This window comes from Sphaerodactylus townsendi, linkage group LG10 (assembly GCF_021028975.2).
Source record: "Sphaerodactylus townsendi isolate TG3544 linkage group LG10, MPM_Stown_v2.3, whole genome shotgun sequence".
NCBI lineage: Eukaryota > Metazoa > Chordata > Lepidosauria > Squamata > Sphaerodactylidae > Sphaerodactylus > Sphaerodactylus townsendi.
In genome coordinates this window covers 25853306-25866792 of record NC_059434.1, presented here as the reverse complement: position 1 = coordinate 25866792, position 13487 = coordinate 25853306, and the positions used below count along the sequence as shown (strand labels likewise).

At 41.0% G+C, this 13487-nt stretch overlaps 1 protein-coding gene across 1 annotated transcript in view; it reads left to right on the top strand.

The window, feature by feature from the left end:
- SGCZ (sarcoglycan zeta) overlaps positions 1 to 13487 on the top strand; it is a 704005-nt gene that overhangs the window by 663824 nt on the left and 26694 nt on the right. The gene's annotated exons all lie outside the window — the stretch shown is intronic.

Genomic DNA, 13487 nt, shown 5'->3' with positions numbered 1-13487 from the left:
AAATAACTTTTCCAGGGCTTGCCTGTGAAATGGTGCCATCCCACTTCCTTTTTCCCTCCCATTTTGAGGACTGACCATATATGTGCATCTCACAGACTGAAGAAAAAGAAAATCAGATATTTTGAAAACAAAAAAAAAGCTGTGTGACAGAAATACAAAAGAACAATAGGATTTTTTTGTTGGTTATTCTTCACCAAAGTAATCCAGCTATGAAGGTCCATGGTTTGCATGTTGCCATCAGGGTTTGGAAACAGATCTGAAGTTGGCTCACAGATAGGATTGCCAGTTGACTACTGGTACCCAGCAGGAGACTGGTCAGGCAGGAACAGGGAGCATAACATCATAGCATTGCAGTGACATCACTTTCATGTAAATCTGTAGCCCCTTCTGCAAATGATGCACTTTCAATCTACTTTCAATGCACTTTGCAGCTGGATTTTGCTGTGCAGAATAGCAAAATCCACTTGCAAACAATTGTGAAAGTGGGTTGTAAATGCATTAATCTGCTTGTGCAGAAGAGGCCTGTAAATAATGTTGGCACAATGCTCTAGGACTGATCTAAAGCTCTATGGTTTTAGAGCACCATGATGACATCATTTCCAGGTTTGTAACTGAAGTTTCACCACAATATCCCAGCAATGCTGATTGTTCAATAGCTTTTTCACTCATCTCTCTGAGGAAAGCAGTGGGGAAAAGGACAGCCAGAGCAGGATGTCTCCTACTGTAGTGGAAAACTTGCCAATCTAATCAATCACAGAGAACTCCCTGGTCCTCACAAAAATGAGATCATGTTTGAATTAGGAACTAATTCAAGGTATGCAAACCAAAATATCTATTGAATATTTTAAAGTTTTCCTTGTATATTGTATATATTGTTTTTCTTTGATTGTAAAACATTTTTGTCCTTGTGAAATCTGTTTTTCCAAAGCTATTCATTGCTCACTTCTCTTTGACAACTAGTGTGATGCAGTGTTATTGTGTTGAACTAGGATTTAGGAGACCCAAATTTGAATATCCACTCCATCATGAAAGCTTACTGCATGACCTTGGGCTAGTCACTCTTTCTCAGCCTAACCTATCTCATAGGGTTCTTGTTGTGAGGATAAAATGGAAGAGGAGAGGACAATGAGAACAATTTAACTTCACAGAAATGTAGATGAAGCCTTTCATTAAACTGTTTTGCTGGTTCCTAATCAATATTTTTCAGTATGTGAGCCTTAAAAAACCTACTGCATTGAATTCTATCTTTGTTTCAAACCAGTTCCACCTCTGCATAAGCTACAGAGGGTTTAGATAAAGCTGCTTTTAGATATTGGCAAAGCATCTTCCGGAGTTTTGGTCCTTATAATTGACAGTATCACCCAAAGAATGGAATCAAGTTGGAATTATTGTCGCATGGTAAGGTCAGAAGCCAGAGGATGTTGTAACCTTGATTCCTGTTCCATGTCTTAAACATGCTGTAAAGGGGAGACCACAATAATATCTACAGACTGCAGACTAGTTGCTGGAATTGCTAAGCAGTGCGTCAAATTCAGAGAGTGAAAACAAAGATTGCATTCAGAGCTGGTTGATGAAGCCCTCAAAGTAATGGGGCCAGGACAAGTCTCTGTTATGCTATATCACCAAGTGTCAGCAGAGAACAGCAGAAGACAGTGGGCAGTGTGGTTTCCTGTAGTTTTTGACAGCTTGGATTAAAACAGGAAAATATTAATAATTTCCTCAGTTCTACATCTAAACTTTTTCCTTAAACAAGTGGCCATTCTACAGCTTATTGAAGTTTCTTGGTCCATTGCCATACTTGTGATGTCTAATTCTTATTGTAAATCTGTATTCTCAGAAGCTTAAAACATTGTTTCTTGATATTGAAACTGGAAAATATTATGGCAAATTGCATTCCTTTTTAACCTTTTTAAAAAGAACAGACAAGAGGGTCAACTGTAGATCTTCCACATGACAAGGGTTTATAATCAGTCTCTTTCTTGAGTTAAGGAAACAAGCATGGCAGGAGTTAAAATCCAGCAATTCCAAGTGAAAGGATTGAATTCAGGGTGGCATACTAATTGACTGATCTTTTTGCATTCCTTTTTGAACCCCTTAAAACCATGAAATTGTTACAAAACCAGGGAGTTAGACCAAACCCAAACCAAAGACAAAGAGAAATTTTTTTCCAGAGAAATAAGAATGTTCCCAAACTTAAAATGTTTCAGTTGTTTTCAACTTGAACCAAATCCCATTCCTTAAAAACACATAGTGGTAATCAATTTGAGAGGGCAGCCATGTTGGTCTATAGTAGAACACCTAGATTTGAGTGCAGTAGCACCTTAGAAACCAACAAGATTTTTGAGGAATACACTTTCAAGAGTGGTAACCATAGAGATGCCAGCTCCAGGTTGGGAAATATCTGAATATTTGTGTGGGGGGGGGATTATGAGGGTGGAATTGGAGAGGATGGATTTCAGTGGGGTATAATAATGCCATAGACTCCACCTTTAGTGTGGCTGCTTTCTCCAAGTGAACTGATACTTTTTGGGTGGAGATCAGTTGTAATAGTAGGAGATCTCCAGCCAACACCCAGTGAATGGCAACTCTAGGCCATCAGTTGGAAATAAGTGGATCACTAATCAGGAATTTAGGAGATTCTTTGGAAAGGTGGTGAGGGCTCCAAGTCTGAAAAAATGACATTTTCCAGTGAGTCTTCTGGAAGAAATATGTGGTTGGTAGGCAGGGTTAGGAGTAATAGTCCTTGTGGAGTGGAAACCGAGATTTGCCTGTCTGTAAATCGTTGTCCAGCAGCATGGCCTTAGGGTACAGGATTCTTGAACCAAGGCTAGAAACGTCCTCCATTTAATTGGCACTGTAAGGTCCTCCTTGCTGCCATTCTACCGTCTACCACCCCTCAACACGGTAAGTTATTTTCTTCATTTTATTAGGTTAGTAGGCTTTTTGAAATGAAAGAGTCTTTTTGAGTTAAAGGAAATAGTATTAGATCATTGTGACAACCAAAGGGTTAATCTCCTGCTCTGCAGGAGATCTTCCAAACTGTTGGGGGTGGGATTAAAACATTTTTAAAAATTTTTTCTTACGAAAGGGTTCTATCTGGTCTTTGCTCCAAACGCACAGCTTATAATAAAAATAAATTAAAGCGCCTTATGGAATTGGGAACATAGGAGAGGATATTAAACAAGAAAGATTGTTATATGAAAGGGAGGAAAGGAAACTTAGTTTGAAAGATTGAGTAAGGGCCTTTCCCCACTTACCTTAAGCCCGGCACTACTTGAGGAGAGTAGCGCGGGGTCCCCCAGCACTCCCCACGAGAGGGGCGGTGACAGCGCAGCCGCCCCGACGCTGCTGCTGTCATGCCCCCTCAGCATGAGGCATCCCTAGTGCTCTTGCAAAGGGAACACCCGGGTGCACGCCAGGGATGCCGCGCACTGGGAATTGCGCGCAGTGACGGCGGCCGAGGGAAAAGTGGGGAAAGGCCTTCTGATGATGTTTATCTGGTTTAAACAGATTAATAAAATAATAATTTCATCATATTTCACAGGGCCTCTCTGGTTGAGTAGTCCTAACATTTAGTTTTTTTATCTCAGACCAGACAGCATTAACAAGACACAGATTCCTTATTACAGGCAACAGCTATGCAGGTTTTGAGCAGTCATTTTGTAAAAAGCCTCCATTAACCCCAGCATACCTTAACAATTTTCCCCTTCCTTTATGTATCTTTATCTTTTCATACTCATTTTCCTTTTGCTTTCCTGTTCTCTTTTGGTTATGAAAACATTTGGGGGCTGGAAGTGGCCGTGTTAGGCTTATCAGTTGCCTTCTTTGCTCAGTCTTCCATGCTGGCTTGACAGTGCAGTGGGAGAAAAAGGGAGGAATGATTGTGCAGATTTCATGCTGTCGCTTCCTGTTTACCATTGAGAAGAAACATCACATCATCCACAGTGATCTAGAACTCCTCCAATTTGGGAAAATATCTAGAGTATCACAAATGACATGATGTCACTTTTGGGTGCTCATCTGGAAGTGATGACACTTTTTCAGTGACACTTTCCCTCCCCAGATTACACTATACAAACATTCCTGGGGAGTGTCAGCACAGGGCTAGTAACTTTAGGCAGTATGCCAGCTGCTTCTGTGGTAGGGGAAAAAAGCTTAGTTAATGTCAGAACTAGGCATTCCATTTACACACCCAGAGTGAGGAACTACATGCCTCCAGTATCAATTTCCTGCTTTAAAAAAAATGATGCGTGAGATAAAAAAAATGGCCTCCCCATAATGACACTCTAGGAATTTACCCTAGTCTCTCTAGTAATGACCACATAGACTAGGGAAGGCAGGCCAGAGCATCACCCCATATGACATGGCATGGCATTATGGGGAGGCTAACTCCACCCTTCCCGGGCACTGCCATTGAAAACTCCAGGCATCAACCAAGGTAGTGTTAAAATCTTTAACTAGAAGTGTACTAGAGAGTTAAAAATATTGCTGAACCTAAACCAGAACTGAACCCAAATTTCTAATGGTTCAGTTGCATGTTAAAATTTATGAGATTTTAAATATAAAAATAGGGACAATTATTTCCCTTTGCCTACTCTGTTGAACATTCATGCCTTTTTTTTCCCATGGCCAAGACGACAATGTCTTTTTCAAAAAATCTATTCTAATTTATTTTACTTATATTGCTTTGAGGAAATTGCAAATCTTATCTGATTTGAAGTGAATTTCTAAGGTTTTGCTTCAATACTTCTTTTATTTCTGATGGAATAAAATTAAAGCCACTGAAGAAGTTTAATGGGGGGGAATTCATATATATTTGCATTATCTTATTCTTAAGGACTCTTCTGGTATAAGATATTCATTCAGTCCCTAACCAACAGAAATATTCATAGTAAAGAAAAGTCTTACCTGAAATTAAATCCCTATAGGCTGTCAATCGCTCCTAGGTTTTGGGATGTTGATTTTTCCCCCTTCTAAGCCAGCTTTAAACTCCCCTGCTAGTTGACCAATCTTGTTCTATTTGATATGGCAGTATCTATACAGCTAAGTCTTTGCAGGCAAGGTTTTTCTGCCTCTAGTCCTTTGTACAATAAGCCGATAAGCCCCATTACATCAAGTCCCCATCCCAACCAAACTCTAATTGAACCTGACTTTCATTAGCAGCAACAAGCTGGATAAAAAGAATCATGCCTTGGAATCGGTGAAGTGAATTACATCTTAATAATTTAATCACCAGGTTCCTATTGCCACCTTTTGTCATAAAGAACACAGCCAGGACAGCAGATCAGAGCACATTATAAGCTTAAAATATTGGTTTGAAATGATAATGATGCAGTACGATATGTTCAGCGGTTGTGTGATATATGCTGAACTTATATGCTACAATCGATGCCCTCAGTCACCTTCTTAATAAAGGGGGCAAATTGCTTTGTTGTTGTTGTATACCTCTGGGGAGAACTTGAAGATCAAATTTAATAGCTTTCTTCCCTCGTCAGCATCAAGGCTAGTGTACCACTGCCTGTAAGCTAGTCCTAAAAAGCCAACACTGGGCATAATGAGATGGAAAATTGATCAAACAGCAAGGAACCGGCAAAGATAGCAGGACCCCTTTTTAACTCCAATCTGTATCGAAGATGTGCAAATTTTGCACAATAGTTTTATTTTTTCAGCAAAGCTGGAAGTGCATGGCAGCAGTAAGAGCCTTTCTTCAAAACAACTCCATGAATAAGAAAAAGCACTAACATGGCAGGATGCCCTTTCATTAAAAGCCAGAACCAGAAGGTGTTTAAATGTGAACCCCCAATTTGAAAACATACTGAGCTTTGATTTGAATCTAACAGAAAACAGAGCATTTTATATGTAAGTTACTTAAGGAAGGGGAGCAGCTAACAGGGCAGCATTAATTACATGTCTTTGTATATATGTATGGGTGCTTTGGGTGTTAAGATGACTACTGAAGCTCCCTAGGTAGCAGCTTCTTCAGTGTTGTTAAAGCCAAACAGCCCTGTGGGCTGGAGAAATATTGAGGAACAATAAGCTGGGTGGTTAAGCTGAGAAAGAGAAAGCAGATAAGTGAATAAGTAGGTGTAGTCATCTGGAGAGCAGCTCAGGCTGTGGGATAGGATTGCCAACCTCCAGGTGGGATCTAGACATCTTCCAGAATTACAATTCATCTCCGGATGATACAGATCAGTTTCTTGGAGAAAAGTCCTCTTTGTAGATGGCCTGTAGGCTGAGGTCCCTCCCCAAACCCCACTCTCCACCCTCAGAATCTCCAGATATTTCCCAACATCAAGCTGGCAACCCTTGGGGGTCAGATCACAGCCAGAAACTGTATAGGACCACTTGAAACCTTATTGGCTGTTGGGCATATGCTGAGTTGACAAGTATAATGCCACCCTCCAGTAATCCAGTGATGATGCTGAGGTTCCACAGGAAACACACTGGTCACTAGCCAAGATATCATGAACAAGGAACTGGGTCTCACACATGGAGTCATAATTAAGCCCCATCCCAAAGTCATTCCGCCCTAACACCTCTAAGAGGACTTTTCAATGGTGCGGGAAGGCAAAGAACAAAGAAAACCTCGCCAACATCAAAAAGTCCCCATTGGAGGCATAAGTCCAAGATCCTGGGACATGGCACAACTGTTGCAAACCCAAGGTGAAAGCAACCCCCCAGGAACACCCCCCACCTCCACTGCACCAACAGAGCTGGGCATTGTAGATCATGGTGGCAGCTGCCCTCAGGTGTTTCTGCCCCTCTGCCAGGGTACGTACCCCAGGGAGAGCAAATCCACCAGATCAGGCTTGTGGCCACTCTCATGACACAATCCGCGCCCCCCCCCCTTTGGGTGAAGCTGTTCATCCTTTAACTTCTTAACTCTGTCTTTGGACTAATACTTGAATGACCAGTCATTTGTCTTAAGTGATATTCAGCATGCACCCAAAAGTACATCGCTATTATGATCTCTGAATTTCTAGTTCGGGCCAGTGTTTCAGGGTGCTGGCATACTGGGTGTTAGTGGTATATAATGCTTTTCATCACAACCACCTTATAAAATATCAGCTATTGAGCTGCAAAGTGAAAAGTGACAGTGAATTACATATGTACTCATATCCCTTGGTTTCTTGGTGGCTGGCTGTTTAACATATGAATTGAAAGCTTGATGGTTTTGTTGATGTAAAGCACTATGAACAAATCAATCTGGTACCATTTGCACATGTCAGCAGGGGGCTTGTGTCAGACCACACAATGGCAGATGGGAAGATGATGAAGGAATCTTTTCCTGGTTTGATCACTTATGGGACATTACTGCACTGAATCATACCCACTGGGTTTTCTAATGCAGAAAGGAGGCCTTTGATGACATGGCATTCTCTAGCTTTCCTTGCCCCACCCAATCTAAAGTTACATATAGGGCTCCACTTTTATTCAGAAAAATGTTTTCCAGCCTTCCTGATGTGCCTGATAATTTGCAGCCTATCTTTACTTTATTCTCATTCCCTTTCATTCTGTTCACTTTCCATTATGGCCTCATCATTTTCTCTAGCATCCCTCATTTTTCTTATGTTATATAACAAAGACACTTTTAAAGATTCTAAGATTTCATTTCATCTTAATATTTCACTCCCACCTTGATAACAAACTGGCCTTATAGGTATGAAGCACAGTTGCTTTTCTCTTTTGCTATCTTGGTAACCCTGTTAATATTAAATTAATATTAAAGTAGTCAATTATTTGCCATGGTTCCTGCCAGAAAAAAAGAGAACTAACGATGCCAAAAGTAATTAGAATCTTCATTTTAATTACTGTTCAGCTTTCAGATGTCTAGGTCAATGAGAGATGCAGGGTGGGTAATAAGGAAAATGGCAAACTTTGCAGTAAATATGAAGGAGATACAGTGGTGACCACATGTCTGGAGAGATAACTTTCAGTAGGGATGCTGTTTTCTGATTTTAGAGGAGGCAAATTATCTGGGTATGGCAAAAAATGGTACGCAGGTTGGAGGGAAAAAATGGTACGTGTGTTGAATATGAACATAGGTATCCTATATATGGAAACTAGCAGGGTGCCCGCGCTTCGCTACGGGGAGTTGAGAAAAGCGGAACGCAGAAATGCAAATACTCCACCCATAAGAAATGCAAAGAACTCCACCCTTAAGACGGTTGTGGCCAGTAATATCTTGGAGTGTCCTACTTAGGGCCTCGATACCTCCTGTGTGAGCCATGTCATGGTGCTGGAGTCCCGGTTTGAGGCTTCCTGTCCTGTGGTAGACCTGTTCATGCACTTTGAATGTTGGCATGAAATTGCTCTCTTTCACTTGTCTGTTGTCCTGAGGGTGACATTCAGCATGCTCCCGCACAGGCTTTGTGTGGATTTCAGGGTGACAGTGCGCATGCTTCAGCACAGCCTATGTGTTGAGGAGTGCTGTGTTAGAAGGCAGGTGGCGCAGCAGTGGAGCATGTTCTCCCTTTATCGGTTTCAGCAGAAGGAACAGGTTCCTACGTGCTGAGGAGTGCAGTGTTAGACAGGGCCCCTGTGAATTGCTACGTGTTGGTGATCACAGCAGCTGCATGAATTTGTTGAGTCCCCTTGTAGCGGTTGCAGCAGAAGGAACAAGTTGCTGTTGGATAGCAGGGCACCCGTGGTTCGCTACGTGTTGGTGAGAGCAGTGTCTCTGTGAATTTCAGGGTGATAGTCAGCATAGTTCTGTACAGTGCGTTTGTGAACTGAGGGGTGACATGTAGCTTGTACCTGTGGAGTGGCGGGATGGGTTTTGCATATTTTGCAGCAGCTTTCTGGCGCTATCTGTGTGTAATGCAATGTGTAAGTTGCTGTGGGTATTTAAGGCATCATACCAGTGGATCAAGCATTCCTGTTGTTTGTTGGGCAGTACCACAGCTGGTCGATGTGGATAGTGGAGGTAGAGCAGAAATGTGGCTGTCACTGAAAAGTCCTGTGACAGGAAGCTGTAGATGTAAATGCCGAGTACCAATCACTGTTAGAGTGAGTGACTCATCAGAGGCCAGCTGAAGTGCCTTGGTGCTCAACTGTCATCCACGGAATATTCAGGCAGATAGGCAGAGATGAATAGGAAAAACAGTAAATAGCTAATATCTCGAGTTGAATTCAATATTTTTGGAAATCCTTTCTTATTGAGCGCGTCAGGCACATGAGGAGCCGGCATGCCAAATTTCAAATGCGTAGGTTTGGCGGTTTTTGAGTTCCCTTGGCAAGTGAGTCAGTGAGTGGAATTCGCTTATATATATATAGATACATGCCTGTGTCTAAACAGCCTTTCAAAAAAACAAAAACAAATAAACCCTCTGGATAATTTTATATAGCCAAGCAAGAGGAGTTCAAAATTGTCACAAACAGCAGCAGAAGCAGCAACAAACACTTTGTTTACATTGTGAACTGTTGTGAACTTTTAGACAATCTTGATTAAACTGCAAACCAAACCTCTTCCATTAATCCCTGGCCAACGGAATAATTTCCATCTTTTCCAGTAAGGTGTTTTCCCCCTTCTCAGTTTCTAGAGACTGTTGCCAGAATTTTCAGCATTATCTAACAACAGTTCAAAAGATGTAAGGATTCTGATCACTTTCAACTGTAGCAAACCATTTTTTCTTTTATCTTTGTTTGTTTTTATCATAGATCAGCCAGAATGGACATACAGAGAGAGTTGTCAACATATCTCCACATGATAAAATTTCAAAGTCACATCTGAGGCTGATTTGAGTAGTACAGACATTAATAAAAAGACATAACCAGCTGCTTCCTTGTTAATCATGCTGAGGCACAAAATTTGGCCACCTTAAAAGTGACCTCATTAGAACAGTCTACAAGGAGGAGGTAAATATAAAATTAATCAGGTCTGAATGAAGTCAGAATGACTGTCCATACATAGAGGGCAGTACAATGACACATCGTCAACTGTTTTGACCATTTCCATGGAAGGGACGAGCATGTTGGAACTAAGGGACACATGCAAATTTTCTTTTCAAAAGAGCCAATGGTAAAGCACTAAAGTGGGCCAAGGTGAAGATTCTTTTATATTTAGGAAATTCTGAAACATATAAATAGTCTACCAGAGCAATGTTTTTTTTCAATTGTTCCTTACCACCAGACAAGACTGTGCCCTTGCTCTGTCTACTTGAAGGGCTAGTCAAGACAATGACACATGTAGATAAATCTTGTAAAGGCTTTTTATAAAACAAATACATCAGAAACCATGTACTTCCTGGAGCATGTATTTTTGCCTTGTAAATGCGGGATAATGCCTACAGCAAAATGACTATAACCTCACAAATCTCTGTAAGATCCAGCTCTCCAAAGAATGACCTCCAGTAGTAAAGGACAGATAATATTCCCTTTGATTCCTTTTGGGTGACCTCTGAAAGAGTATGGCTCAGCAACAAAGAAGACCATATTCTCTGCAAACCATCCTACCTTGTGTTGAGTTTGCCTGACAAGAATTCTTTTGTAAATATTTCCCAGACCAATAACTAGCAATAACTAGTTGACAGTGAAAACAGAATAGGCCCTTGTTTTGCAATTCACATTAATGGAGAAGCTAGTGGAAACAATATCATGAACATGTACAAATCTTGAACCAAAACCTGTAAATAAACATTGGAGAAAAATCCACTCCAACTGATCAAAACCTTATCTTCATCTGTATACAAGACAAACAATTGTATGCTAGATCATTCGCTGTCCAATCCAGATAGGAGGGAAGCTCCGTGGCAGCTGGGGATGGTTCAGTGAAGGTGGCGCCGCACTGCCTCTGAAGGGGCTTCAGGCAACCAAGAAAGGAGGGAAACGGAAAAACTCTTCTGCGGCCCGAAAAGCCCCATTGCAGAAAACTCACACCACACTTCCTAGTGATGGAGGTCTGCAGCCTTGAAGCAGGGGGAGATGTTCCCAGGTTGAAACCCCGCTGGAAGCTGCCTAAGTCAACTCTATCAATTGACTTGGTATAAGGTTTCTTCAAATATTTATAAACGTTTATAACACAGACTTCTGTTGAAAGATGTGTGAAAATGTCTGACATAGAGATGGAAATTTAACTGAATAATAGATAACATTCAAAAATCTGCCTGGTTCCACTTTTTAAATTTTAATTATATCCAACACTTCTCCTACCAAGAGTGGAAGTTCCAGCACCCTATCAAATTTATCATTTAAGTCTTTGAAAAATTGCTTGAAAAATTGTGAGAAATGATTTTCTACAAAAAAATAAGCAAACACGAACCATCGCTAGGGGCACGGCAGGGGTGATCCTGGGGGTTGAACTGACATTAGTCAGCTTCTACCCCAGTTTTTCAGGGAAGTGTGCAACAGCCCAGGCCTTGGACTTACAACCACCCTTTTGGGTGGAGTAAGCCCATTGAACCCTATGGAGGCCTTTCCAGCAGTGAATAAGTTTTTTAGGTCTTTCTCCCTCCCTATACTGCTGGAAAGCCCTTTGGACACTGTGGGACAGCACCACAGCAGTGCTATTCCTAACTGCCTGGGGCTCTGGATTGGGCTGTTAGAGCTTCTGTTTTTCAAAATGGAAACAGAAAGAAAAGTTATATAAAGAACCAGCACCCTTTGTATGCCTTAAACCATATCCTGTATTTGTTTTATATAATTAACTGTTGTATTTTGCCTTAAGGAGAAGAGATGGCATAGTGTAGCCTGGTCTTGTGAGATCTCAGACGTTAAATAGGGTTGGGTACAGACAAGGGAAACCTGCAAGGAAGATTTTACAGAGGAACACAATTTTTTACAAAGGAACCATTTACCTTGAAAACCCCTTGCTGTGGTTGCCATAAGTCAGTTGAAACTTGATGGCACTTAACACGCCCATTTTGTTTTTCTAATAAGACTAACAGCAAGGATTAACATAGTCAACAAACAATTAAGTAAGCTAAAAATACATCAAAATTATAAACCTCAGGCCATAAATACAAAAAATCTAAATACATTTGCCAGAAGAATACAAGCCGTTTTCAGTAAATATCTTCTAAAATAACAACTCTATACAGGCCATTCTAAAAACTGTAACAGGAAAAGGGTTGGGCCTACAGAAGGCCATTAAGGAGCAATTGTGCAGCAACAGAAGAGATTTGGTTGTTAAAAGTTTTGCAGTGATTTGGGAGCATCAGTTTATATAAAGAAAAGCAATTCTTAAAGCCTGTAGACTGCAGGTGGCAAAGGTGTTTAAATAAGCACCTTGAGCTGGAGCCACAAGCTAATCAGTAACCAATGCAGCTATTTCAGCAGAGAGGTAATTTGGTCATAAAGAAGCCCTTTACCAGCTATGCCATTTTGCTAAGGATTGTTTCTCTCCTGTAAAGGTTGCCAGGAATGGCTACAGGTGCAAGCCAGAAGTCTCATGCTTTTCACCCCATGCCTTTGGACAAACCAGCAAATTAGTCCAGGACTGGCCTAACATATAACACGGCACTCCTCAACAGGCCTACAGCTGAACAAAGTTAAATGTCTTTTTTGCAAACAGTGATTACATACTGGAAAAAGCCCATAGGTCTTGATGCCTGGGTTTACAGCACATTGGGAGATGAATGACCATGAATCTGAGGAGCTTAGCAAATGGCAGTTCACAGTGTCCTTTTGTAGTTTTGCAGTTTGCATGCCACAATTACTCCTCCCTCACTTCTCACCATAAAAGGCCATTAGTGTTCTGGCAAAGTGTTCTGATACTACATTAAACACTTTTCTTTAATAGTTTGCCTTTTTATGTTGATGTGTCCATCTACTGATAGATTGATATATCAATCCATGGATAAAAATAAAGATAAAAATTAAAGCACGCATGCGTGATAGAGAACCCGTGAAAAATCCCCCCCCCCCCACACACACACACACAAGCAAAAAGCTAGTTGATGGGTAATGCCTGCCCTTTTGCAAACAGGATGGTGGGTAATAATGCTGAACATGCCAATTCTCTTTGAAGGCAAGGGAACCACTCCATGCATAATTGGCCAATGTTTAGCAGCAGTTTTGACTTGTGAATGTTTTTCCAAATATTTATTTGGTTTGTCTTCTTTTCAACTCTTCTTTTCAACTCATCAACTCTTTGAAGAGTTTGTCTTCTGTTCAACTCTTCAGCTATTCACTGACCACAAAACTCAAGTGCCGCTGATAAACTGCAAACATTTGGATAGTTTTGATGAGATGCCAAAGATGAGATGCTTGATGAGGTATAATCTTCAAGCAGAGTACCGTCCAAATAAAAACCTACTTAACTCTAGTACACTGTCACAGCATTCCCTGAAGACTATTAATGCTAACTCTATCACACTTATTGAACAAGTTGAAAGCTATGAAGCCATTTTGTAAGACATAAAACCAATTTCAAAGTTTCTTCTTTATCAACTACAAACCCTCACTTCTTCTGATGCAGAGTTACAGAAACTAATGAACTATGTGTCCAAACAGAGGAGGAGCTACCAGGGGATGGGGGGTGCGCCATG